Here is a 26,659-nt window from a genome sequence, read left to right as displayed (position 1 = left end):
TTCCTTTGTCAGTGTTGTTTGGAGATTATGCACACATTTTGAATAAGTCTAGTTGTGGATAATCCCACTCCTTTGATCCCCTATATTTGTCTTTCTATCAGTGTAGTATGCTTAGACCATAGAGTTAGAGGACTCTAGTTGGATAAATGGGACATATATCAAAATATTATATCCCTATTATTCTCTATGACCCAGACAGAAAAGGTGCAGAGTGTCAGAGGTGGCCTCTAGATGGCAATAAGATATGGGAACATTCTGCATCATAGTATGATGTGATTTTTCAATGTCAGTCACTGTTAAAATATTATTCTACTTTATACTTCATTGTTTGCTGAGCTTATATTAAATAGTCAATGGCCCTCAGGGTAGCCTATGTGCCAATGCATTTAGCAGTGTTGACGTGTGCAGGTTCATATGTCCAAAACTGTTGCCCATTACTGGTGCATTGGCATTGGCACACTCAATCTCTCTTGACGATTCTATATGTTTACTGTGCATGTCTGTGAGTCTGTCCAAAATAAGCAGTATGTCCGGCCAGCTGTGAAATGCCATGGTGTCTGTACATGTATCTATAGGCATTAGTCAGGTGCGTCAGCATGCCTGTTTATAGTTGGGATTGCAGTTATCTGCCCTCAGTGCTATGAGCTATAAGTGTGTGTATGTCACTCTGGGCTGTCACTGGTGTCTAGGATAGTGTGGGCTATATGGGAGTCACTGGGAGAGTTTAACTGTAATGTAACCTGTATGTAACGTAGATATTTTTTTTGCCAACTCCTCTGTCATGTTTGTTGTCAGGCCATTTGCAGTTAGCTACAGCACAAACAGACCTGGCTAGAGTGTATGGATTTGAGTGTGTCACTCAAAAATCAAGACATTTATAGATCAAGACACTGTGATTGAAGTACATAACATTCGTCATTTTCCTGAATGGATATGTGTGCGCATTAATGGGTAGCCTAGGCTACTTATGTATGTAAGCATACATTCATGTATGTATGTGTACTTCCATATTTGTGTATGTCTGCATCCATAGGTTCTTTGTGTGTGTGTGTGTGTGTTTGTGGTGTGTGTGTGTGTAAGCGGTGTTTGTGGTGTGTGTGTGTATATAAGGGGTGTGTGTGTGTGTGGTGTGTATGTGTGTATAAGGGGTGTGTGCAGCCATGTGTGTGTTAATGTGTGAGTGAGTCAGCTTTCATCTCCATTCCAGTTGAGTTGGGCAGGAGCTGGGGTCCAGCTTTAGGGCACAGAGAGAGAGAGAGCACACATATATAAATAGGAGTGGAAGAACAGGAGGGGAAAAAACAGCGGGATAGATAGAGGAGAAAAGGGGGGATTGACGTAGGTCGACTAAATAGGCGATATTAGCAACGTGAACACAAACACATTTGCTCGCTATGACCAAAATAGCCCTAGTAGCCTCTATGTTGCGTAATTGATAGGTCCCAGTGTGTATCTTGTCTGTCTATAGTGTGCATGCTGAAAGGAGAAGATGCTGGTCCCCTGAAGCGGTTGTGTTACTCTCCTCAGCCACCAGGGGGCACACTCCCAGAGCCCCAGCACAAAGAGGGGCTTGTGTCCCCTGCCAGATGTGCAGCAGTAGGGGTGTGTTGAAACATGTGAGGTTTGCGCAGAAACATGTGAGGTTTGTGAGAGAAGGTTGTGTGTGTGGAGATGTGTTACAGAGAAAGAGTATGGCGTGTGTGTGTGTGTGTGTGTGTGTGTGTGTGTGTGTGTGTGTGTGTGTGTGCGTGCGTGCGTGCGTGCGTGCGTGCGTGCGTGCGTGCGTGCGTGCGTGCGTGCGTGTGTGTACACGTACGGACTTGAATGCGCGCGTCTGTGAGAGAGACCGAGTGTCTTAGTATGCTAGAAATGTATGTGTGTTGATTTATCTGTATGAGTATGCCTCCATGTGGCTCTCATTGTTATGGCTTTGGTGTTCTTCTTAAATGGAAAGACAGCGTGAAAGCCAATGGAACATCTGCCTCTTCGCAACTTTCTCTCTCCGGCACACGTGCTCTCTTCTCCCCTCTCTCTTCCTTTCACATACACCAAACATGGTCTGTCTGTCTGTCTCCCACTGTTCCTCTCCCCTCTGTCTAGTAATAGAAGACACATGATAGCTATTATATTAAACAATAACAGCTGCAATATTTGTTTTATCCTCTGTTAAATAGACACTGAGATGTGTATAGTACTGTACAGAGACTGGAATGGGGTACACCCCTCTTGTCCTTCCAGATCTGATGAAACCCAATGCTGGTGGAGGGAGAGGAGGAGACTGAGGGAGAGGGAGAGCGACTCCTATACAGATCTCTATTTTCGGGGCCCAGAGTGGGGGATTATCCCTGAGTGTCTAGACAACCAGAGAGAGGCCGGAGCCAGTGGAGGTATTTTGGTGCTAAGCTCCCCACAGACTCCTCTGTGGTTATACGTTAGCATATGAGAAGCCTGAGCTAGGGCTAATAAGCAAGGGTTTATCACATCAATGAAATTAATATGGGTCTTAATCTGATTGCTTTTATCCTGCTGTTGCAGTGTTATTTACATGCCTTTTTTTGGAAGGAAAGATCTGTTCTGATTTAGAGGTAGATGTGTGTGGCTTCCTGGCAGGACAGCGTTTTTTCCATTGGGTTTCAGTCTAGAAGTCCTAATGGTATGCATATACCTCATTGTTCCAGGAAGGTGTGTGATCTACTGCCTGCCTGACTGTTTGTGTCTGACTACTGTTATGTTTGCTAACATGAGGCTGTGAATTTCTGTGTGACTGTCTCTGTGTTTTCAGACCGACAAACTCCCTCTCTCAGCTCAAGGACATTTCACAAAGAACACATATGGCTTCAAGTGTGCTGGAAAGCAAACCATGTTTGTTTCTAGACCTCCTGAAGCATGTACTGTACCCCTCTAACTATCTGTCTGTCATGTTCTCTATCTCTCCATGTGTCTATAATATGTCTTAGGTTATCTCTCTGTCTCTCCCAGTGGTCCTCTCTTTCTCTGTCAATCCTTCCTTCCTTCCTTCCTTCGCTCGCTCTCTCGCTCTCTCTCTCTCTCTCTCTCTCTCTCTCTCTCTCTCTCTCTCTCTCTGTGATATATATTTCCACTGAGTGAACAACCCCCCCCCCCCCCCCCCCCCCATTTTGCCCTCAAAACAGTCTAAATTTGTTGGAGCATGGACTCTACAAGGTGTTGAAAGTGTTCCACGGGAATGCTGGCCTATGTTGACTTCAATGCTTCCCACATTTGTGTCAAGTTGGCTGGATGTCCTTTGGGTGGTGGACCATTCTTGATGCAACTGTTGAGCATGAAAAACCCAGCAGCTTAGCATTTCTTGACACAAACCGGTGCACCTGGCACCTACTGCCATACCCCGTTCAAAGGCACTTACATTTTTTGCCTTGCCCATTTACACTCTGAATTGCACACATACACAATCCATGACTCAATTGTCTCAAGGCTTAAAAATCCTTCTTTAACATGTCTCCTCCCCTTCATCTACACTGATTGAAGTGGATTTAACAAGCGACATCAATAAGGGATCATAGCTTTCACCTGCATTCACCTGGTCAGTCTATGTAATGGAAAACCCAGGTGTCCTTAAAATGTTTCACACTCAGTGTAGATATTCTCTCGTATATCGCACAGACAGACAGATGGACTCCTGTGTTGGGCTGGTGACTCATTGGGGCCTTTTGGGTGATTTTAGGCTGTCAGCTGAAACAGGCCCAGCGATAGGACCAGATTACTGTAATCTTGTTAGCCAGGGAACGTAGCTGGATAATTCCCCGGTCATAAGCTAAACACACAGCAACACATTCTCCCATTCACACTATACACATTCCTGTGGTCATTCCTATAGCATAGCCTTTATGTGCTGTGGTCATTCCTATAGCGTAGCCTTTATGTGCTGTGGTCATTCCTATAGCGTAGCCTTTATGTGCTGTGGTCATTCCTATAGCGTAGCCTTTATGTGCTGTGGTCATTCCTATAGCGTAGCCTTTATGTGCTATGGTCATTCCTATAGCGTAGCCTTTATGTGCTGTGGTCATCCAAGGTGGCTGAGCAGTTCAGACGTCTTTTTCCGTATTGTCGTGTCGTGTCCTGTATATATATATATTTACACCTTTTCTTCACATATCTTTAATTTATTTTATTATCCAAGAACTCAACTACAAAAGCTTTCCTGCAAAAGCTTTCCTGCAACCCGCTTCACCAATTACAATAAGTATTATTTACCTCAATCTGAAAATCCATCGTGGAAGATAGCCAGGGGCTAATTCAGAAGCTAGCCTGAAAGCTAACCAGAAGCTACTCCGATAGCTAGCCAGAAGCTAATCTGTAGCTGCCCCGAAATTAGCCGGTTTGCTGGCTAGCGTTGGTGTTTCAGCTGCCCACGTTTTGCGGTCATCAGCTATTCCTTTAGCTCGATAATCTACCGGCACTTTTGTGCAACGCGACTCGGACCGGAGCATTCCGGGACTTTTTTTCTCTCAGTTTCCCCGGATTCCAACCGCAGGCTCTGGACACTTGCACCTTGATTTCGCAGCTAGCTAGCTGCATACCGTGTGACTATTGGCTTACGTCGACCCCGGAGCAAACTCAAATCATGCTGGAGCTAGCCAGCTGAGGAGTTCCATCACCATCCGGACCCGTTTCTTTTGTTGCTGCTGCAGATACGGAACCCCACCGGGCCTTCACGACTGACTGCCGACGTTATCTGCCCGAGGGATTTATCCAACCGGCACCTCCGTCCCGACGTTACCTGAACGCTCATCTGAGGCCCGCTAATCGTTAGCTGTCTTATCGGCTGCTATCTGAACAAAACCCCACTACACGGAACCTACCGACGGAAACGCACGAGGTATCTACAAACAGACCTCCATCCTATGCTGCTACCGATAGCCATATACCCGGCCAGCTGTCTGGATCGCCACGACCCCAACCAACCTCTACTCACTGGACCCTTATTGATCACTCGATTAAGCATGCCTCTCCTTAATGTAAATATGCCTTGTCCATTGCTGTTCTGGTTAGTGTTTATTGGCTTATTTCACTGTAGAGATTCTAGCCCTGCTCTCTATACCATATCCAACCTCTCAGTTCCACCACCCACATATGCGATGACATCACCTGGTTTCAATGATGTTTCTAGAGACAAGATCTCTCTCATCATCACTCAATACCTAGGTTTACCTCCACTGTATTCACATCCTACCATACCTTTGTCTGTACATTATTCCTTTAAACTATTTTATCGCCCCCAGAAACTTCCTTTTACTCTCTGCTCTAGTAGCTCTAGGCGACCAATTCTCATAGCTTTTAGCCGTACCCTTATCGTACTTCTCCTCTGTTCCTCTGGTGATGTAGAGGTGAATCCAGGCCCTGCAGTACCTGGCTCCACTCCTATTCCCCAGGCGCTCTCTTTTGATGACTTCTGTAACCGTAATAGCCTTGGCTTCATGCATGTTAACATTAGAAGCCTCCTCCCTAAGTTTGTTTTGTTCACTGCTTTAGCACACTCTACCAACCCGGATGTTTTAGCCGTGTCTGAATCCTGGCTTAGAAAGACCACCAAAAATTCAGACATTTTTATCCCCAATTACAATATTTTCAGACAAGATAGAACGGCCAAAGGGGGCGGTGTTGCAATCTACTGCAAAGACTGCCTGCAGAGTTCTGTTATACTATCCAGGTCTGTTCCCAAACAATTTGAACTTCTACTTTTAAAAATCCACCTCTCTAAAAACAAGTCTCTCACCGTTGCCGCCTGCTATAGACCACCCTCTGCCCCCAGCTGTGCTCTGGACACTATATGTGAACTGATTGCCCCCCATCTATCTTCAGAGCCCGTGCTGCTAGGCGACCTAAATTTGAACATGCTCAACACCTCAGCCACCCTACAATCTAAGCTTGATGCCCTCAATCTCACACAAATTATCAATGAACCTACCAGGTACCACCCCAATTCCGTAAACACGGGTACCCTCATAGATATCATCCTAACAAACTTGCCCTCCAAATACACCTCTGCTGTTTTCAACCAAGATCTCAGCGATCACTGCCTCATTGCCTGCATCCGTAATGGGTCAGCGGTCAAACGACCTCCACTCATCACTGTCAAACGCTCCCTGAAACACTTCAGCGAGCAGGCCTTCCTAATCGACCTGGCCGGGGTATCCTGGAAGGATTATGATCTCATCCCGTCAGTAGAGGATGCCTGGTCATTTTTTTTAAATGCCTTCCTCACCATCTTGAATAAGCATGCCCCATTCAAGAAATTTAGAACCAGGAACAGATATAGCCCTTGGTTCTCTCCTGACCTGACTGCCCTTAACCAACAGAAAAACATCCTATGGCGTTCTGCATTAGCATCGAACAGCCCCCGTGATATGCAACTTTTCAGGGAAGCCAGAAACCAATATACACAGGCAGTTAGAACAGCCAAGGCTAGCTTTTTCAAGCAGAAATTTGCTTCCTGCAACACAAATTCAAAAAAGTTCTGGGACACCGTAAAGTCCATGGAGAATAAGAACACCTCCTCCCAGCTTCCAACCGCTCTGAAGATAGGAAACACTGTCACCACCGACAAATCCACTATAATTGAGAATTTCAATAAGCATTTTTCTACGGCTGGCCATGCTTTCCACCTGGCTACCCCTACCCCGGACAACAGCACTGCCCTCCCCTCTGCTACTCGCCCAAGCCTTCCCCATTTCTCTTTCTCCCAAATACAGTCAGCTGATGTTCTTAATGAGCTGCAAAATCTGGACCCTTACAAATCAGCCGGGCTAGATAATCTGGACCCTTTCTTTCTAAAACTATCTGCTGAAATTGTTGCCACCCCTATTACTAGCCTCTTCAACCTCTCTTTCGTGTCGTCTGAGATCCCCAAAGATTGGAAAGCAGCTGTGGTTATCCCCCTCTTCAAAGGGGGGGACACCCTTGACCCTAACTGCTACAGACCTATATCTATCCTACCCTGCCTTTCTAAGGTCTTCGAAAGCCAAGTCAACAAACAGATTACCGACCATTTCGAATCACATCACACCTTCTCCGCTATGCAATCTGGTTTCAGAGCTGGTCATGGGTGCACCTCAGCCACGCTCAAGGTCATAAACGATATCGTAACCGCCATCGATAGGAAACAATACTGTGCAGCCGTATTCATTGACCTGGCCAAGGCTTTTGACTCTGTCAATCACCACATCCTCATTGGCAGACTCGACAGCCTTGGTTCCTCTAATGATTGCCTCGCCTGGTTCACCAACTACTTCTCTGATAGAGTTCAGTGTGTCAAATCGGAGGGTCTGTTGTCCGGGCCTCTGGCAGTCTCTATGGGGGTGCCACAGGGTTCAATTCTTGGACCGACTCTCTTCTCTGTTTACATCAATGATGTCGCTCTTGCTGCTGGTGATTCTCTGATCCACCTCTACGCAGACGACACTATTCTGTATACTTCTGGCCCTTCTTTTGACACCGTGTTAACAACCCTCCAGGCGAGCTTCAATGCCATACAACTCTCTTTCCGTGGCCTCCAACTGCTCTTAAATACAAGTAAAACCAAATGCATGCTCTTCAACCGATCGCTGCCTGCTCCTGCCCGCCTGTCCAACATCACTACTTTGGACGGCTCTGACTTAGAATATGTGGACAACTACAAATACCTAGGTGTCTGGTTAGACTGTAAACTCTCCTTCCAGACCCACATCAAACATCTCCAATCCAAAGTCAAATCTAGAATTGGCTTCCTATTCCGCAACAAAGCATCCTTTACTCATGCTGCCAAACATACCCTTGTAAAACTGACCATCCTACCAATCCTCGACTTCGGTGATGTCATTTACAAAATAGCCTCCAAAACCCTACTCAATAAATTGGATGCAGTCTATCACAGTGCCATCCGTTTTGTCACCAAAGCCCCATATACTACCCACCACTGCGACCTGTACACTCTCGTTGGCTGGCCCTCGCTTCATACTCGTCGCCAAACCCACTGGTTCCAGGTCATCTACAAGACCCTGCTAGGTAAAGTCCCCCCTTATCTCAGCTCGCTGGTCACCATAGCAGCACCTACCTGTAGCACGCGCTCCAGCAGGTATATCTCTCTAGTCACCCCCAAAACCAATTCTTCCTTTGGACGCCTCTCCTTCCAGTTCTCTGCTGCCAATGACTGGAACGAACTACAAAAATCTCTGAAACTGGAAACACCTATCTCCCTCACTAGCTTTAAGCACCAGCTGTCAGAGCAGCTCATAGATTACTGCACCTGTACATAACCCATCTACAATTTAGCCCAAACAACTACCTCTTTACCTACTGTATTTATTTATTAATTTATTTTGCTCCTTTGCACCCCATTATTTCTGTCTCTACTTTGCACTTTCTTCCAATGCAAACCAACCATTCCAGTGTTTTTTTTAGTTTTTATTTTACTTGCTGTGTTGTACTCACTTCGCCTCCATGGCCTTTTTATATTTTTATTTATTTATACATATATCTGTTTGCCTTCACCTCCCTTATCTCACCTCACTTGCTCACATTGTATATAGACTTATTTTTTTTCACTGTATTATTGACTATATGTTTGTTTTTACTCCATGTGTAACTATGTGTTGTTGTATGTGTCGAACTGCTTTGCTTTATCTTGGCCAGGTCGCAATTGTAAATGAGAACGTGTTCTCAATTTGCCTACCTGGTTAAATAAAGGTTAAATAAAAAATAAATAAATAAATAAAATTCCTATAGCGTAGCCTTTATGTGCTGTGGTCATTCCTATAGCGTAGCCTTTATGTGCTGTGGTCATTCCTATAGCGTAGCCTTTATGTGCTGTGGTCATTCCTATAATGTAGCCTTTATGTGCTGTGGTCATTCCTATAGCGTAGCCTTTATGTGCTATGGTCATTCCTATAGCGTAGCCTTTATGTGCTGTGGTCATTCCTATAGCGTAGCCTTTATGTGCTGTGGTCATTCCTATAGCGTAGCCTTTATGTGCTGTGGTCATTCCTATAGCGTAGCCTTTATGTGCTGTGGTCATTCCTATAGCGTAGCCTTTATGTGCTGTGGTCATTCCTATAGCGTAGACTTTATGTGCTGTGGTCATTCCTATAGCGTAGCCTTTATGTGCTATGGTCATTCCTATAGCGTAGCCTTTATGTGCTGTGGTCATTCCTATAGCGTAGCCTTTATGTGCTGTGGTCATTCCTATAGCGTAGCCTTTATGTGCTGTGGTCATTCCTATAGCGTAGCCTTTATGTGCTGTGGTCATTCCTATAGCGTAGCCTTTATGTGCTGTGGTCATTCCTATAGCGTAGCCTTTATGTGCTGTGGTCATTCCTATAGCGTAGCCTTTATGTGCTGTGGTCATTCCTATAGCGTAGCCTTTATGTGCTGTGGTCATTCCTATAGCGTAGCCTTTATGTGCTGTGGTCATTCCTATAGCGTAGCCTTTATGTGCTGTGGTCATTCCTATAGCGTAGCCTTTATGTGCTGTGGTCATTCCTATAGCGTAGCCTTTATGTGCTGTGGTCATTCCTATAGCGTAGCCTTTATGTGCTGTGGTCATTCCTATAGCGTAGCCTTTATGTGCTGTGGTCATTCCTATAGCGTAGCCTTTATGTGCTGTGTAGTCACACCCATAGTGTAAGAACATGCATTGCAGGCTGTAGGAGTCATTCAAATTAAATCATACATTAAAACACATACTGTACAAGTTTTCATACTACACATTTACAAACTGAAAAGATGTAAGCATCACTTTCAAGTAGCTTGCTTGGGGGGGGGGGTCAGAAGGATTGCTTTATCCTATCCTAGGTATTCCTTAAAGAGGTGGGGTTTCAGGTGTCTCCGGAAGGTGGTGATTGACTCCGCTGTCCTGGCGTCGTGAGGGAGTTTGTTCCACCATTGGGGTGCCAGAGCAGCGAACAGTTTTGACTGGGCTGAGCGGGAACTGTACCTCCTCAGTGGTAGGGAGGCGAGCAGGCCAGAGGTGGATGAACGCAGTGCCCTTGTTTGGGTGTAGGGCCTGATCAGAGCCTGAAGGTACTGAGGTGCCGTTCCCCTCACAGCTCCGTAGGCGAGCACCATGGTCTTGTAGCGGATGCGAGCTTCAACTGGAAGCCAGTGGAGAGAGCGGAGGAGCGGGGTGACGTGAGAGAACTTGGGAAGGTTGAACACCAGACGGGCTGCGGCGTTCTGGATGAGTTGTAGGGGTTTAATGGCACAGGCAGGGAGCCCAGCCAACAGCGAGTTGCAGTAATCCAGACGGGAGATGACAAGTGCCTGGATTAGGACCTGCGCCGCTTCCTGTGTGAGGCAGGGTCGTACTCTGCGGATGTTGTAGAGCATGAACCTACAGGAACGGGCCACCGCCTTGATGTTAGTTGAGAACGACAGGGTGTTGTCCAGGATCACGCCAAGGTTCTTAGCGCTCTGGGAGGAGGACACAATGGAGTTGTCAACCGTGATGGCGAGATCATGGAACGGGCAGTCCTTCCCCGGGAGGAAGAGCAGCTCCGTCTTGCCGAGGTTCAGCTTGAGGTGGTGATCCATCATCCACACTGATATGTCTGCCAGACATGCAGAGATGTGATTCGCCACCTAGTCATCAGAAGGGGGAAAGGAGAAGATTAATTGTGTGTCGTCTGCATAGCAATGATAGGACAATGAAAGACAGAGACGTGCATACACACGACAACAAACTCTCTTTGTGAGATAACGACAAAGAGGCGGAAACACACACAGTCATTGTCACACAGACACATTCATGAATGCAACTCTTGTGTTTGATTGGATAGAAAAAATGCTGTGGATATAATAAAGAGTAACTATTCCAAAGTATTTTATAACAACCTAAATGATGCGTGCGATTGCCTTGTCTGTCCGGGCAGCTGTGAAGCTATGAGAAATATTTTGTACCTGCTTGACTTGATGGAGGATTTGTCTGAGTTTGTTTGTTTCCTGTCTCTCTGTGCGTTTTGAATGTCATTTGCATATTGTCATACCATACCAGCACACTGATTTGATTACGCTCTGGAAGTTTTCCCACCTCAACCCTCACACTTCACCCCAAGCCTCTCTGTCTTTGTTGCTGGCTCAGTACTAATGTAATGGCACTAGGAAAATCCTTAGAGGTAAACAGGGTATTTTAGGTCCTTGGTCTCGGAGCAGTAGTGTGTGACAGAGAGAGAGAGAGAGCATCACTTAAACATGGGAGTCAATTGATTATCTGTGACTTCCTTCTGAAGTCTTCAGCATTGTGTGTATGGGTTGTTGTTTGTTTACAGTCTATGTGGCAGTGGAACACTGGCTGACATTGTGGATAGTACATGTACACCGGCCTTGTATCTGGGGTGCAGCAGGACAGATACTGTAGTTCAGCCTGGAGGACTAGAGGAAGGGTGAGGGTCTACTCTTATCACTGTTAAAGAACTCCCCTGCGCTGAATAGAACACTGTTGACACAGAGTCCATGGACAGCTTAGATAAACACTGTCTCTGAGTGTGTTACATGTACTAACCCTTATACAAGGACAGGTGTATGACTACAGGTGTGTGTGTGAGTCATCTGTAACTCCCCTGCTCCTTTAAGCAGTCCCTAGGCTCTCCCTGAATCACCTGGACACACCCATCCTCGGAAGGTTTGAGGGAGAGGGGGGGGGGGGGGGGGGGGTGATAGGGTGGCATGGAGCCAGGGTGCAGAGCTTGGCACAGAGAAATACCAACGACCCTGCCTGCCTCTCTCCCCTCCATGACTGAAAGAGAGGGGAAGAGGAGGGTAGAGATTCACCATGAGAACGCAGTTTGTTCCAACCCTAACTACTGGGGTGGCAGCAGCAGCTCATAACTACTTCATTTACTGCAACAATCTCTCTGAACTGATGGTCAGAATCTGACAATCCTAGAGGTTAAATAGCTGGCTTCAGAACTCATTTATCACACCTTGTCAATATTATCACCCTCATCATGCAGTCTTACAGTCGCATTACCAGATGCTGATAGCATAAAATACGTAAAAACAGAATGTAATTATGAATAATAATAAAATAAAAAATGTTGAAACATAGCAAAAGAAAGACCTGACATTTTATAATTTCTTCAAGAGAGAGAGAGAGAGCTCAAGAAGGGGGGAGAGAGTGAAAATGAATATTCTGACTATGAGTGGATAATAAAAACGTCCGTATTCATCCCATCATGTAAGGCTGGAATAAACATTTCGGCTAATTTGTTGGTGGGCCCGGGGTCTCGGTGCTTGAGCAGATCAGTTGTGTAATAGTAACCGCTTCGGGCGGTTGGAGGTAATCATGTTGATCCGCATGTGAGCCAGAGAGAGAGAGAGAGGGAGGGGAAGGGAGGGAGAGAGATGGAGCAATTTTAAAGGGGCGTTAGTTCCCGTGCTTGCTCCTGCTGGTTTGGTTTATCGTAGAGAGAACTGGTAGCGGTAGTCTAAATCAATATCGACAGAAGACTGACTTTCCGTATTTTAGCCTATAGTTTACCGCTCACCAGAGGTGGAAGCGCGAGACCGGAGGCTGTGGATACGCATTCGTGCCCGCTGCTATATGCCCGAGGCATAATCGGATGCAGACGACGTCATATATCTGAGGACGGGACAAATGAGCGCAGGTAGGTTTTGAATGAAGAAAGGCGAGTATGGGGATAGCCTACATTAAAACTGTATGAACGAAGACGATGCGATAGGCCTGCAGGCTATGGATGATCCATATGTGACCTGTGCGTTTAAATATACCATATTCATATAGCGTTTTTATTATAAATGTATTATACATTTTGGCCTATGGTGCGCTATGTATGCCATATCCTGTCAAGATGAATGAATAAAGTCGAACTTTAAATATTTATGTGGCTGCTGCATGCAGTCGTTTTTATATTGTTGGTAATCTGTGAAAGAGGCAAAGAGCAGGCGGGGACCGTGGGGACACAGGCTGCTGCGGAAATTTTAAACCAGTTGCGAAAATTGGCAGCATCGTCAATTCTGTAGCCTGTCGTATGGAAAGAACGGGTAGGAAAGACGAGCCTCTCTTCCCAATGATGCGATGATACCAGATAAACTACAACACCCGACTATTCTCTTCACGACGACCTACTCATGTTTAATTACATGACATACCCAGATACCCAATTTACAATCGGAAAGAGGAGACGGGATCAGTTTGGACACACGCAATGAGGGGATTATTGAGATCTCGATTCTGGACGTGGACTACGATTATTCAAATAGTTTAGGATTCGTTGAAAGAGCAAGCAACACGTTGATGTGCACACAACAAACCACCTTAGTGCTTCTGTGTGTTTTTAGCCTGCTCATTTGAAAGTGCGCCTGAGGTCTGTCCTCAAACTGGCACGCGTGTTGTGTGTTTGTGAGTGTGTTTACGAGGGTTGCCCAACCAAGGCCCGAGGCAGAGGGTAGGCGTATGGGGCCGTTGGATAATCTAGATTCACCTGTTTCTCATCAGGACTTCAACGACAGCCGCAGTTGAATCCAGTTGAGGGAGGGGTAGAGGGAGAGAAGGAGGGAGCGAGAGGGGCGTGCCACTGCGAATCTGGATCGTTACGGGCGGCAAACTGCTCCAAAGAGCTACTGGATTGAACACAGAGCCCTGCCAGACCACTTGGATTGCAAAGAGAAACAAAAACACGTCGATCCACCGACTAGAATAACAGAATGTCAACCCCAAGAACAGCATTTTGCTCTGGGAGGATTTACTGCCTACTTTGATACCTACTATTATCTTAGAGTAGGAGGCTTTTAGAAGGGACACGTGCAGACCATACACTCCAGACCACCTTGAAGGTATGGGATATCAAAGCAAATTTTTATGGTTTAATCTGTTAAGAGTTTATCGTTCTGTCAAATGTTAGGCCAGAGTGGGGTGTGAAGCTGGCAGGATAGTAGGAGGGAAATCCTCTCCAGATAGGAAAGTGCACAGGGCAGACAGATCACCCATCAACAGCAGGACAGATAGTAAAGTGCACAGGGCAGACAGATCACCCATCAACAGCAGGACAGATAGTAAAGTGCACAGGGCAGACAGATCACCCATCAACAGCAGGACAGATAGTAAAGTGCACAGGGCAGACAGATCACCCATCAACAGCAGGACAGATAGTAAAGTGCACAGGGCAGACAGATCACCCATCAACAGCAGGACAGATAGTAAAGTGCACAGGGCAGACAGATCCCCCATCAACAGCAGGACAGATAGTAAAGTGCACAGGGCAGACAGATCCCCCATCAACAGCAGGACAGATAGTTCACATATGGGCAATTCCACGGTAAAATAATGATGCTAAGACTTTAAAATTGATGTCAAACAAAAACTAACGATTGAAAATTTAACCAAACCATACAACTGTTACTGCTGAATTGTCCATATCTGACTGACAAAACCTCCAAGAACAAAAAGGCTACCCGACAGAAAACATCACTCACAACCAACCCCAAAACCTACTGACCAAGCACTATGACACACCACAGACAGAACATAGAGCACAGAGAGAACACAGAGCACAGACAGAACATAGAGCACAGACAGAACACAGACCACAGACAGAACACAGAGCACAGACAGAACATAGAGCACAGACAGAACACAGACCACAGACAGAACACAGAGCACAGACAGAACATAGAGTACAGACAGAACACAGAGCACAGACAGAACAGAGAGCACAGACAGAACACAGAGCAGAGACAGAACATAGAACACAGACAGAACACAGAGCACAGACAGAACACAGAGCACAGACAGAACACAGAGCACAGACAGAACACAGAGCACAGACAGAACATAGAGCACAGACAGAACACAGAGCACAGACAGAACACAGAGCACAGACAGAACATAGACCACAGACAGAGCACAGACAGAACACAGAAAGAACACAGAGCACAGACAGAACACAGAGCACAGACAGAACATAGACCACAGACAGAGCACAGACAGAACACAGAGCACAGACAGAACACAGAGCACAGACAGACCACAGACAGAACATAGAGCACAGACAGAACATAGAACACAGACAGAACACAGAGCAGACAGAACACAGAGCACAGACAGAACATAGAGCACAGACAGAACACAGAGCACAGACAGAACATAGAGCACAGACAGAACACAGAGCACAGACAGAACACAGAAAGAACACAGAGCACAGACAGAACATAGAGCACAGACAGAACACAGAGCACAGACAGAACACAGAGCACAGACAGAACATAGACCACAGACAGAGCACAGACAGAACATAGAGCACAGACAGAACACAGACCACAGACAGAACATAGAGCACAGACAGAACATAGAACACAGACAGAACACAGAGCACAGACAGAACACAGAGCACAGACAGAACATAGAGCACAGACAGAACACAGAGCACAGACAGAACACAGAGCACAGACAGAACATAGAGCACAGACAGAACACAGAGCACAGACAGAACATAGAGCACAGACAGAGCACAGACAGAACACATAGCAGACAGAACACAAAGCAGACAGAACAGAGAGCACAGACAGAACACAGACAGAACACAAAGCAGACAGAACATAGAGTACAGACAGAACACAGAGCACAGACAGAACATAGAGCACAGACAGAACGTAGAGCACAGACAGAACACAGAGCACAGACAGAACACAGACAGAACAGAGAGCACAGACAGAACACAGAGCACAGACAGAACACAGAGCACAGACAGAACATAGAGCACAGACAGAACACAGACAGAACGTAGAGCACAGACAGAACACAGACAGAACAGAGAGCACAGACAGAACACAGACAGAACAGAGAGCACAGACAGAACAGAGAGCACAGACAGAACACAGAGCACAGACAGAACACAGAGCAGACAGAACACAGAGCACAGACAGAACACAGAGCACAGACAGAACACAGAGCACAGACAGAACACAGAGCACAGACAGAACATAGAGCACAGACAGAACACAGACAGAACGTAGAGCAGACAAAACAGAGAGCACAGACAGAACAGAGCAGACAGAACAGAGAGCACAAACAGAACACAGAGCACAGACAGAACAGAGAGCACAGACAGAGCACAGACAGAACAGAGAGCACAGACAGAACACAGAGCACAGACAGAACACAGAGCACAGACAGAACATAGAGCACAGACAGAACGTAGAGCACAGACAGAACACAGAGCACAGACAGAACAGAGAGCACAGACAGAACACAGAGCACAGACAGAACACAGAGCACAGACAGAACACAGAGCACAGACAGAACACAGAGCAGACAGAACAGAGAGCACAGACAGAACACAGAGCAGACAGAATAGTGAGCACAGACAGAACACAGAGCAGACAGAACACAGAGCACAGACAGAACAGAGAGCACAGACAGAACAGAGAGCACAGACAGAACACAGAGCAGACAGAACACAGAGCAGACAGAACAGAGAGCACAGACAGAACACAGAGCAGACAGAACAGAGAGCACAGACAGAACACAGAGCACAGACAGAACAGAGAGCACAGACGGACACAGAGCAGACAGAACACAAAGCAGACAGAACACAGAGCAGACAGAACACAGAGCAGACAGATCACAGAGCAGACAGAACAGAGAGCAGACAGAATAGAGAGCACAGACAGAACACAGAGCAGACATAACAAAGAGCACAGACAGAACACAGAGCACAGACAGAACAGAGAGCACAGACAGAACACAGAGCAGACAGAACACAGAGCAGACAGAACAGAGAGCACAGACAGAACACAGAGCAGACAGAACAGAGAGCACAGACAGAACACAGAGCACAGACAGAACAGAGAGCACAGACAGAACACAGAGCAGACAGAACACAAAGCAGACAGAACACAAAGCAGACAGAACACAGAGCAGACAGAACACAGAGCAGACAGAACACAGACAGAACACAGAGCAGACAGAACACAGAGCAGACAGAGGACAGACAGAACACAGAGCAGACAGAGCACAGACAGAACACAGAGCAGACAGAACAGAGAGCACAGACAGAACACAGAGCAGACAGAACATAGAGCACAGACAGAACACAGAGCAGACAGAATAGAGAACAAAAAACTGACAGAAGACTGCAAAGTGTGTAGATCACAGAACTTGTGATCTGACATTATGCTGTGGATAGTGTAACATTCTAACATTCTACAGGGAAAGTGATCCATATGGAAGACTCATCAATCAATCAAATGTATTTATAAAGCCCTTTTTAAATCAGCAGATGTCACCAAGTGCTTATATAGAAACCCAGCCTAAAACCCCAAAGAGCAAGCAATGCAGATGTAGAAGCACAGTGGCTAGGAAAAACTCCTTAGAGAGACAGGAACCTAGGAAGAAACCTAGAGAGGAACCAGGCTCCGAGGGGTGGCCAGTCCTCTTCTGGCTGTGCCGGATGGCGATTATAAGAGTACTTTGGATGGGTAGCCTCCTCAGTATTCCACTACTCTCAGCTCTTATCATCAGTTAAGAGTCTGCCAATCAGGGTGTGTTTTCTGTGTGTGTCTCTGCTCTGTCTGTATTCACATCTGAACTATAGTGTTGGTATTCACAAATGTGTTTTTGGGGTTCCACGATCCTCTGTATGCTCCGCTCATTAGTGTTACAAAGGCAACCCGTATTTGACCTTTGTGTGTCCGTACGTGTGTTCATGCGTGAGTAGGTGTCTAACTGCAGTTAAAATACCTCCCTGTCAGAGTCAATCTTGGCCTTTGAACTGTGGCCTGTCTCAGAAGAGGCAGAACATCAGAGAAGATGTCTGCCTCCGATGTAGTTGGGTGTCCACCTCATCCAGAGGTCAAAACATGAAGGCAGGAGTCAGATGATTGGTTCTGGAGCCACAATAACAAGCCCAACCCAGTGGACCAATGGACACATCTCTAAGGCTTTGTCATGTGACCCTTCTGTGTGGTCCAAGTCACATTGGACAGGGTTATAGCCCCGGACAGAGGGTCAGGGTCAACGACCTTTAGTGCATGGCTGAATAGAGGGTTCATGATGGCGTGTCTATAGGTTTCATGGAGTTCCTTTCACCAGGTATTTATGAACTCATTTTGGAGATAACATATCATGACAGTTATCACAAATACTGCATGTTGTGCTTATCATTGGATCCTTTAAACGCTTAATGTATTGATAACTATATGTTTTCTCATCAAGGTATCGAGACAGAGATAGTGTATCGAGACAGAGATAGTGTATCGAGACAGAGATAATGTATAGAGACAGAGATAGTGCGCTACAGGTAATCAGAGTTGTTGGCAATAAATGAGTGAGTTAGTGTGTATGTGTGTGTGTCAGAGGAGGGATGGTCTGGTTTGATAGTGAGCGGTTTGTTTACATTCCTGCAAGATGGTGGAATCTTAAGGATCATATCGAGCCCCTCTAACCTCCTTTACCCCATACATACATACATACATACATACATACATACATACATACATACATACATACATACATACATACATACATACATACATACATACATACACACACACACACACACACACACACACACACGTCCTCTCACCTCTCCCCTACATGGCACTCTTATAGGCCATACATAGGTACCTTAAGCTGAGGGTAATGCAGTAATACTTTAAAGGTCCACTGCAGCCATTTTTATCTCAATATCAAATCATTTCTGGGTAACAATAAAGTACATTACTGTGATTGTTTCAATTAAAATGGTAAAAAACAAACAAAAATAACTAAATGCAATTTATCAAGCAAGAATTTTGCTAGGACTGTCTGGGAGTGGTCTGAGAAAGGGGTCTAATTGGAGGAGCCTAATGGGAGAGATGTGTAACCTAAAAACTAGCTGTTATTGGCAGAGAGGAGGGCTAACTCTTTGTTATTGGTCTATTAACCTAAGTCCAAAAACCACAGTGAGCCAAACAAGCTGGAATTTCAAGCAGTTTTTTCAAACAGATCTTACACTGAAAGTGCATTATCATAATTTTCACAATTTCACAATATTATTCCAACCTCATACTGTGGAATTATATATAAAACACAGGAAAAATCTATTTTTTGACTGCACTGCCGCTTTAACTGTTCTGTTGGACTTTGGAACCGCTCAGTGTCCCTCCATGGCATATCTCTCTAGAGTGCTCTATTTCTGTCTCTTTCTCTATCTGTTTCTGAGCTATAAACCTCCCCTATTATTCTCACGCTCTCCCTCTCTCTCCGCATGTATGCTATCAGTCCGTTGATCATTATTTCTCTCTTACCTCTCCTCTCTCTCTGCCCCTCTGTTTCCCACTCTATCGTTCTCCAGATTGAACTTTATTTTTCTGTCTCTTTCTTCCATTCTTTCTGTCATTCTCCACTTCCGGTCTTCCTGTTCTAAGGTTCTAACGTAATTCAGTCTGACTCTTTAATCCTGTTTATTAGAGGGCCACCTTGACATTCGAGACCCCACAGTCACTCCCATTCACTCACTCACTCACTCTCAGACACACACACATGCTCACACACACACACACACACACACATGCAGACACACATGCATGAAGGCCAGTATGTCACCGTTCAGACCGTTCAGACTGGTGCTTGCTGGGGAGAACTCAGCGATCACTCTGTCCACAAACAGGATAGTGTCTGTTTCTGGAAATATTCACTCAAATTAAGATGCTCAGACTCTCTGTAATCTGGCAAAAATGTGTGTGTGTGTGCAAGAAGTATAGAGAAAGAGATTGTTTGTGTGAGTGTGTGCGCGTGTGTGTATGTGTGTGTGTGTGTGTGTGTGCGCATGTATGTCGGTCTGGGCAATGTGTGGGTCAAAAGTGGCTATGAAATGTGGTCATTTCAGTTGAATCTGGAACAGAGATTTCTTTCAGAATTGTAGAGGTATTTTGGCTTGCTATGATTATGTGGCTTGGTTTAGGTTCAGTTTAGTTTGAGCTTAAGGAATTAACTTTACAGTTCCTGATATTTGCCTGTGGTTTTTGGAAGCCATTCTTTTTTGGAAATAAGGGTTTGCTTTGCACCTGTTTCATTTTTGCACCTGATATTAGTAGAATCAATAGTATTATCATTAGCAGTCTAGTTACGGTAATAGAAGTGTTACAAACAGAGAGAAGTGTAACTTTACTTGTAGTAGTAGTAGTGGTGTCATGCAATATATATCTGTATGTATGGCAATCCTCAGCTTGTTGCATGTTGTTCTACTATATGATATTGTCCTCAGGCCTTCCTGTAGATGAATAGAGACGTTATTGTGAGAGTGACGGCATACCCCCCTCTTCCATTCCATTGCACGCATTTAGTGTTCTTCTGCCTCAAGGGACAGATCTCAGGATATAAATACCCTCCTCCTCCCTGCACCCATTTGCCCTCTACAGATATTCACAGAAAGACACAAGACACTCACAGATGCTGTAGTATTGTGTGTGTGTGAGCGAGAGAGAGGGAGGGAGAGAGAGAGAGATTCATGTTGACAGGGATTCAGATAAAGCAGCAGGGTGTTTCTCCTCTCTATGAATCCCATTTGGCTAAGGGCCTCAGAGTGTCTTAAATCAGGACCACCGCCTACGCACACACACTCACACTGGATGAACTGGGATTGCAGTAGTAAGACTACCATCGAGAGGCAATGTTTTTTTGTAGGCCCATTTTTCAACTGTCAGTTTGTTAAAAGTCAACTGCCAGGTTGCTAGTTTTCCCCTGTGATAAGGTGAGATGGCTTAGTTCCACTGTGTTCCAGGCTGCCCAGAGTGACATCTTGACACACACACTTCTAGCCCCCTCACAGTTTCTCTATCCCCTCCTGTCTCTGTTACTTTATTTTTCACTCAATCACATACACACAGACTAATTTGCTATGGTCAAGACATACCAGCATCATTGAGTCAGTTTCCCCTGAAACCGTGTCTCTCTGCCGCCCACATTCTCTGCTTCATTATATCCCTAATGCTCACCTCACCCTCTGCCTCTCTCTCTCTCGTTTATTTTCCTTTCTTTCTCCATACTTTCCACTCCCCCTCTCTGTACCTTCCACTGTCTGCTTCGTTATATAGCTATCCATCACCTTTTTCCATGCATCTCTCCCAACCCTCCTCCCTCTCTCATTTTCTTCTTCTGTTTATCTCTCTATCTTCACTGCCCTATATCTCCTCCCACAGGAGTACAATACAACCATGTTGAAATAACACCGCCAGAACGAGGGAAGGGGGTGAAAGGGGGGGGGGGGGGGTAAACAGAGTGATTCATCTGAGGTGGATTGGCCAACAGAAGGCTGGAGTCTGGGAGAAAGAGATGGTTGAGTGGGAGAAAGAGATGGTTGAGTGGGAGAAAGAGATGGTTGAGTGGGAGAAAGAGATGGTTGAGTGGGAGAAAGAGATGGTTGAGTGGGAGAAAGAGATGGTTGAGTGGGAGAAAGAGATGGTTGAGTGGGAGAAAGAGATGGTTGAGTGGGAGAAAGAGATGGTTGAGTGGGAGAAAGAAAATAAACAGCAAAACTACTGTGACGAGGTGGAGATGGAGACGTATACCTCTTACTTACACTCTCTTTCTCTCTCTCTGTTCCTCTCTTTCTCTCTCTCTGTTCCTCTCTTTCTCTCTCTCTGTTCCTCTCTTTCTCTCTCTCTGTTCCTCTCTTTCTCTCTCTCTGTTCCTCTCTTTCTCTCTCTCTGTTCCTCTCTTTCTCTCTCTCTGTTCCTCTCTTTCTCTCTCTCTGTTCCTCTCTTTCTCTCTCTCTGTTCCTCTCTTTCTCTCTCTCTGTTCCTCTCTTTCTCTCTCTCTGTTCCTCTCTTTCTCTCTCTCTGTTCCTCTCTTTCTCTCTCTCTGTTCCTCTCTTTCTCTCTCTCTGTTCCTCTCTTTCTCTGTGCTTCTCTCTCTCACTATCCTGCCCTAAATCCATCAATTTCTCTGTCTTTCTTAGTCTGTTTTCTCAGCTTTGTTTAACATCTATATGGGAGTATTTGAGCTTCACATGCTATTAGCAAGATCTCAGTTACAGGGACAATCTGTGTGTCTTACATGTGTTTTGTGACTTTTAAATTCATGATATATAGCCATTGATTGTATAACGTGTGCGTGCGCTGGGAGTTGGGAAGCAAGTTCAGGGAGTAAATAATTTAATGAATGAAACATAATATAAAACAAGAAACCACGAACAACGCACAGACATGAAACTGAAACAGAAACAATGACGCCTGGGGAAGGAACCAAAGGGAGTGACATAAATAAGGCAGGTAATCAAGGAGGTGATGGAGTCCAGGTGATTGTCATGAGGCGCTGGTGCGTGTGAAGATTGTGACAGGTGTGCGCAATAATCAGCAGCCTGGTGACCTAGAGGCCGGAGAGGCAGCACACGTGACAAATTCTTGTAGAATATAACTTGTAAAGGCCTCATGAGCTTCGTTCAACTGTTACCCCATCAGAAGCCCAATTATGAACTTGTTTTACTCTTTGCTAAATAATGTAATTGTAAACAAACACCATATGGTCAAAATTATAATTTTGATATCATGAATGATTAGTCCTTGCATTTAAATGTTTTTATTTTTTTTAAAGTAACCTTTATTTAACTAGGCAAGTCAGTTAAGAACAAATTATTATTTACAATGACGGCCTACCCCAGCCAAACCCTAACCCAGATGACGCTGGGCCAATTGTGCGCTGTCCTATGGCCGGTTGTGATACAGCCTGGAATCGAACCAAAGTCTGTAGTGATGCCCCTAGCACTGAGATGCAGTGCCTTAGACCGATGCGCCACTCGGGAGCCCATAGCTCTGTCTTTGAATTTGAGAGTGGTTACATTTCTCCAGCCCTATCCCTCAGCTGTTTACTGAAACAGTGGCGGGGTAACTTTGTTATTGTTTGAACTGCAGATTGCCCCTTTTAAGATTTAAATTCCTCACATGTACCCATAGATTTTCTCACATATGCTCACTCTCCCATGATGGTGCACACACCTGCACACACACACACACACACGCACGCACGCACGCACGCACGCACACACAGACACACACACACACACAGTGTCCTTACACATACTTACTCACGTATGTCACTCCCATAACCACTTCACACATATGTTGTTCATGAGCATAACACACACGTCAGGATTAGCGCACATATGTTTGTTCTTCTACATGTGATTTAAGAGAATGAGGCATTGGTATAGAAGGGGAATTAATGACTCATAAGGAGTAGGAGGAGGTTGCCTGAGATACTGATTTGTTTTTTGTTTTCTTCTCTAAGGGTTAACGTTAGGATTTGGTGAGGGTAAGCTGCTCCTAGATCTGTGCCTTTGGGTAGTTTCTCCCTAGTCTGTGAGTTACAGTAACTGGTTGTGTGTGTGGGTAGGGGAGGGGATTTTGAGTTAGCGGATGCCAGAATGAAGGAAAGGGGGTGTTTTTGATAAGACCTGTGGGGTGATCCAGGAGAGCAGCAGGGTGTGCATGCTTTTGTTTCAGCCCAGCTCTAATTTAATACACCTGCTTAAACCAATCCATTAGTTTGATCAGGTGTGTTGGTGCTGTGTTCCACACCCAGATGCCCTTGGTACCAGAGCAGCTCACCCCTGGTCTTATGAAAAACATCCCCCTCAGTCACTACCTCATCCTCTGACTCAATAGCCCACACCTGGTTAAGACAGACAGACATGACGACTGTATGAGGATTAGACAGACTGACGGCTGTTTTACTATGATTGATAGGATTGTGTGATCATGTACTGTAGGAGCAGCCTGTTCACTGTCTTCTACTGCATCACCTTCAGACAATGTTACTGCTGTTGATTCAGACCTGGAGTGAACGCACAGAGGAAAAAAGGATAAATAATAGATCAATTATAACACCAGGAATAAATACACAATGAGTAACGATAACTTGGCTATATACATGGGGTGCCAGTACCGAGTTGATTTGATATTTTGATGTGCAGGGGTACGAGGTAATTGAGATAGATATATATATTATACAGTGCTGTGAAAAAGCATTTGCCCCCTTTCTGATTTTCTCAATTTTTGCATATTTGTGATACTGAATGTTATCAGATCTTAAACCAAAACCTTATATTAGATAAAGGGAACCTGAGTTTACAAATAACAAAATAAATTAATGCTTATTTTATTTATTTATTTAACAATGTTATGCAACACCCAATTCCCCTTTGTGAAAAAGTAATTGCCCCCTTACACTCAATGACTTGTTGTGCCACCTTTAGCTGCAATGACTGCAACCAAATGCTTCCTGTAGTTGTTGATCAGTCTGTCACGTCACGGTGGAGGAATTTTGGCCCACTCTTCAATGTAGAACTGCTTTAACTCAGCGATATTTGTGGGTTTTCAAGCATGAACTGCTCGCTTCAAGTCCTGCCACAACATCTCAATTGGGATTAGGTCTGGACTTTGACTAGGCCATTCCAAAACTTCAAATGTTTTACTTTTTAACCATTTTCATGTAGACTTGATTGTGTGTTTTGGATCATTGTCTTGCTTCATGACCCTACTGCACTTCAGCTTCAGCTCACAGACGGATGGCCTGACATTCTCCTGTAGAATTCTCTGATACAGAGCAGAATTCATGGTTCTTTCAATTAAGGCAAGTCGTCCAGGTCCTGAGGCAGCAAAGCATCCCCAAACCATCACACTACCACCACCATGCTTGACCGTTGGTATAAGGTTCTTATTGTGGAATGCAGTGTTTGGTTTTTACCAGGCATAATGGGACCCTTGTCGTCCACAAAGTCATATTTTTGACATCTGTCCATAGAACATTCTTCCAAGAGTATTGATGATCATCAGGTGCTTCTAGGTGCTTTTTGGCAAACTTGAGTCAACTTTTTGGATGAGATCGGTGCCATTTTGTCGAGCAAAAACTAAACACTGCATTCCGCAAGATGCTCTCAATGTTGCAGCTGTAGATCTTGTTGAGGATTTGAGGGCCCATGGTGAATCTGTTCAGCCTCCTGAGGGGGAAGAGGCATTGCCGTGCCTTCTTCACGACTGTGTTGGTGTGTGTGGACGATGAATATTCCTTAGTGATGTGGACACCGAGGAACTTGAAGCTCTCGACCCACTCGACTAGTCGATGTGGATGGGTGCATGCTCGGCCCTCCGTTTCCTCTAATCCACGATCAGCTCCTTTGTCTTGCTGACGTTGAGGGAGAGATTGTTGTCCTGGCACCACACTAACAGATGACTGACCTCCTTCCTATAGGCTGTCTCATTGTCGTCAGTGATCAGGCCAACCACCGTTGTGTTGTCAGCAAACTTAATGATGGTGTTGGAATCATGCGCGGCCACGCAGTCGTGGGTGAACAGGGAGTACAGGAGGGGACTAAGCATGCACCCCTGAGGGGCTCCTGTGTTGAGGGTCTGTGTGTTGGCCCGTCAGGAATTCCAGGATCCAGTTGCAGAGGGAGTTGTTCAGTCCCTTGTGTCCTGAGCTTAGTGATGAGCTTGCAGAGCACTATGGTGTTGAACGCTGAGCTATAGTCAATGAACAGCACTCTCACGTAGGAGTTCCTTTTGTCCAGGTGGTTCAACAGAGGATAGTGTTAGTAATATAGGTATAGAGAAACTGTAGAAAGTGGCTGGGAGAAATAAAAAGAGATAGTCCACATATAGAGAGAAGAGAGTTAAAGTGTCAGAGAGAGAAAGAAGAAGCCAATGAGAAAGATAAAAATACAGATAGAGAGATAGGGGTCATCTGCCTTGGAGGAGTGGAACCATCTGTGCTCCTTTGCTCTGATCATTCTGCAGGCTTTCTGCATTATGCAGCTTAAGGTGTGGGCCAAAGTCGTGTGTGTGTGTGTGTGTGTGTGTGTGTGTGTGTGTGTGTGTGTGTGTGTGTGTGTGTGTGTGTGTGTGTGTGTGTGTGTGTGTGTGTGTGTGTGTGTGTGTGTGTGTGTGTGTGTGTGTGTGTGTGTGTGTGTGTGTGTGTGCGCGTGTGTGTGCACGTACGTGTGGGTCAATGACTCACTGTAACTATACACGACACCACACCCCTCTGTGTGCGTGCTGCTGTCGTGCCGCTTGGACCTCTGGGAGAATTCAGTGACATGCCCTCTGAGTCAGCACAGCAGAACAGCTATAAACACCCCTCTACATAGGCACACAAACACACACATACACAAACACATGCTATACAAAAACTCAATAAAGAAAGAGAGAGATTCACACAAAGACCATATCTATGAACCCAAGTACGCCAGAGAGATACAAACATATCCCTATACCTCTGATGCTGTATTGACCCCTCTAGCTTTGCGTTGCATAATATGTACATGCGTGTATGCTGCTTATGTGGTTGCATGTGTTTTTCTCTGAGAGCTCTACCAAGTTAATGTGTAAATGATATATGCAGAGGTAATCATGTGTGTTCTGCGGAAGTGACATTTTATTCCAAAGACAGTGATGTGTATGTTACCAGGCCCTGAACGTAGTCACTAGCCAGCTACTCATCCCTGCATCTTAGAGGCTGCTTCCCTATGTACATAGACATGGAACACTGGTCACTTTAATAATGTTTACATACAGTTGAAGTCGGAAGTTTACATCCACCTTAGCCAAATACATTTAAACTCGGTTTTTCACATTTCCCAGCATTTATTCAGAGTAAAAATCCCCTGTCTTAGGTCAGTTGGGATCACCACTTTACTTTAAGAATGTGAAAGAT

The 26,659-nt window shown here is 45.3% G+C and overlaps 1 protein-coding gene across 2 annotated transcripts in view; it reads left to right on the top strand.

Annotated features, from left to right (window-relative positions):
- The first annotated feature begins 12,350 nt into the window (after positions 1-12,350).
- Positions 12,351-26,659, top strand: part of LOC129861040 (proline-rich transmembrane protein 3) — a 28,967-nt gene continuing 14,658 nt past the window's right edge. The window contains exon 1 of one of the 2 annotated variants that reach the window (XM_055932084.1): positions 12,351-12,617. The gene's annotated coding sequence lies outside the window, so the exon portion shown is untranslated. Of the gene's footprint in view, positions 12,618-12,646; positions 13,807-26,659 lie in introns of those variants that run through there. The other variant, XM_055932085.1, reaches the window with a different exon arrangement.

The sequence above is a fragment of the Salvelinus fontinalis genome, chromosome 8 (genome assembly GCF_029448725.1).
Source record: "Salvelinus fontinalis isolate EN_2023a chromosome 8, ASM2944872v1, whole genome shotgun sequence".
NCBI lineage: Eukaryota > Metazoa > Chordata > Actinopteri > Salmoniformes > Salmonidae > Salvelinus > Salvelinus fontinalis.
The sequence above is the reverse complement of the archived record's forward strand: the minus strand, read 5'-3'. Positions and strand labels throughout refer to the sequence as shown.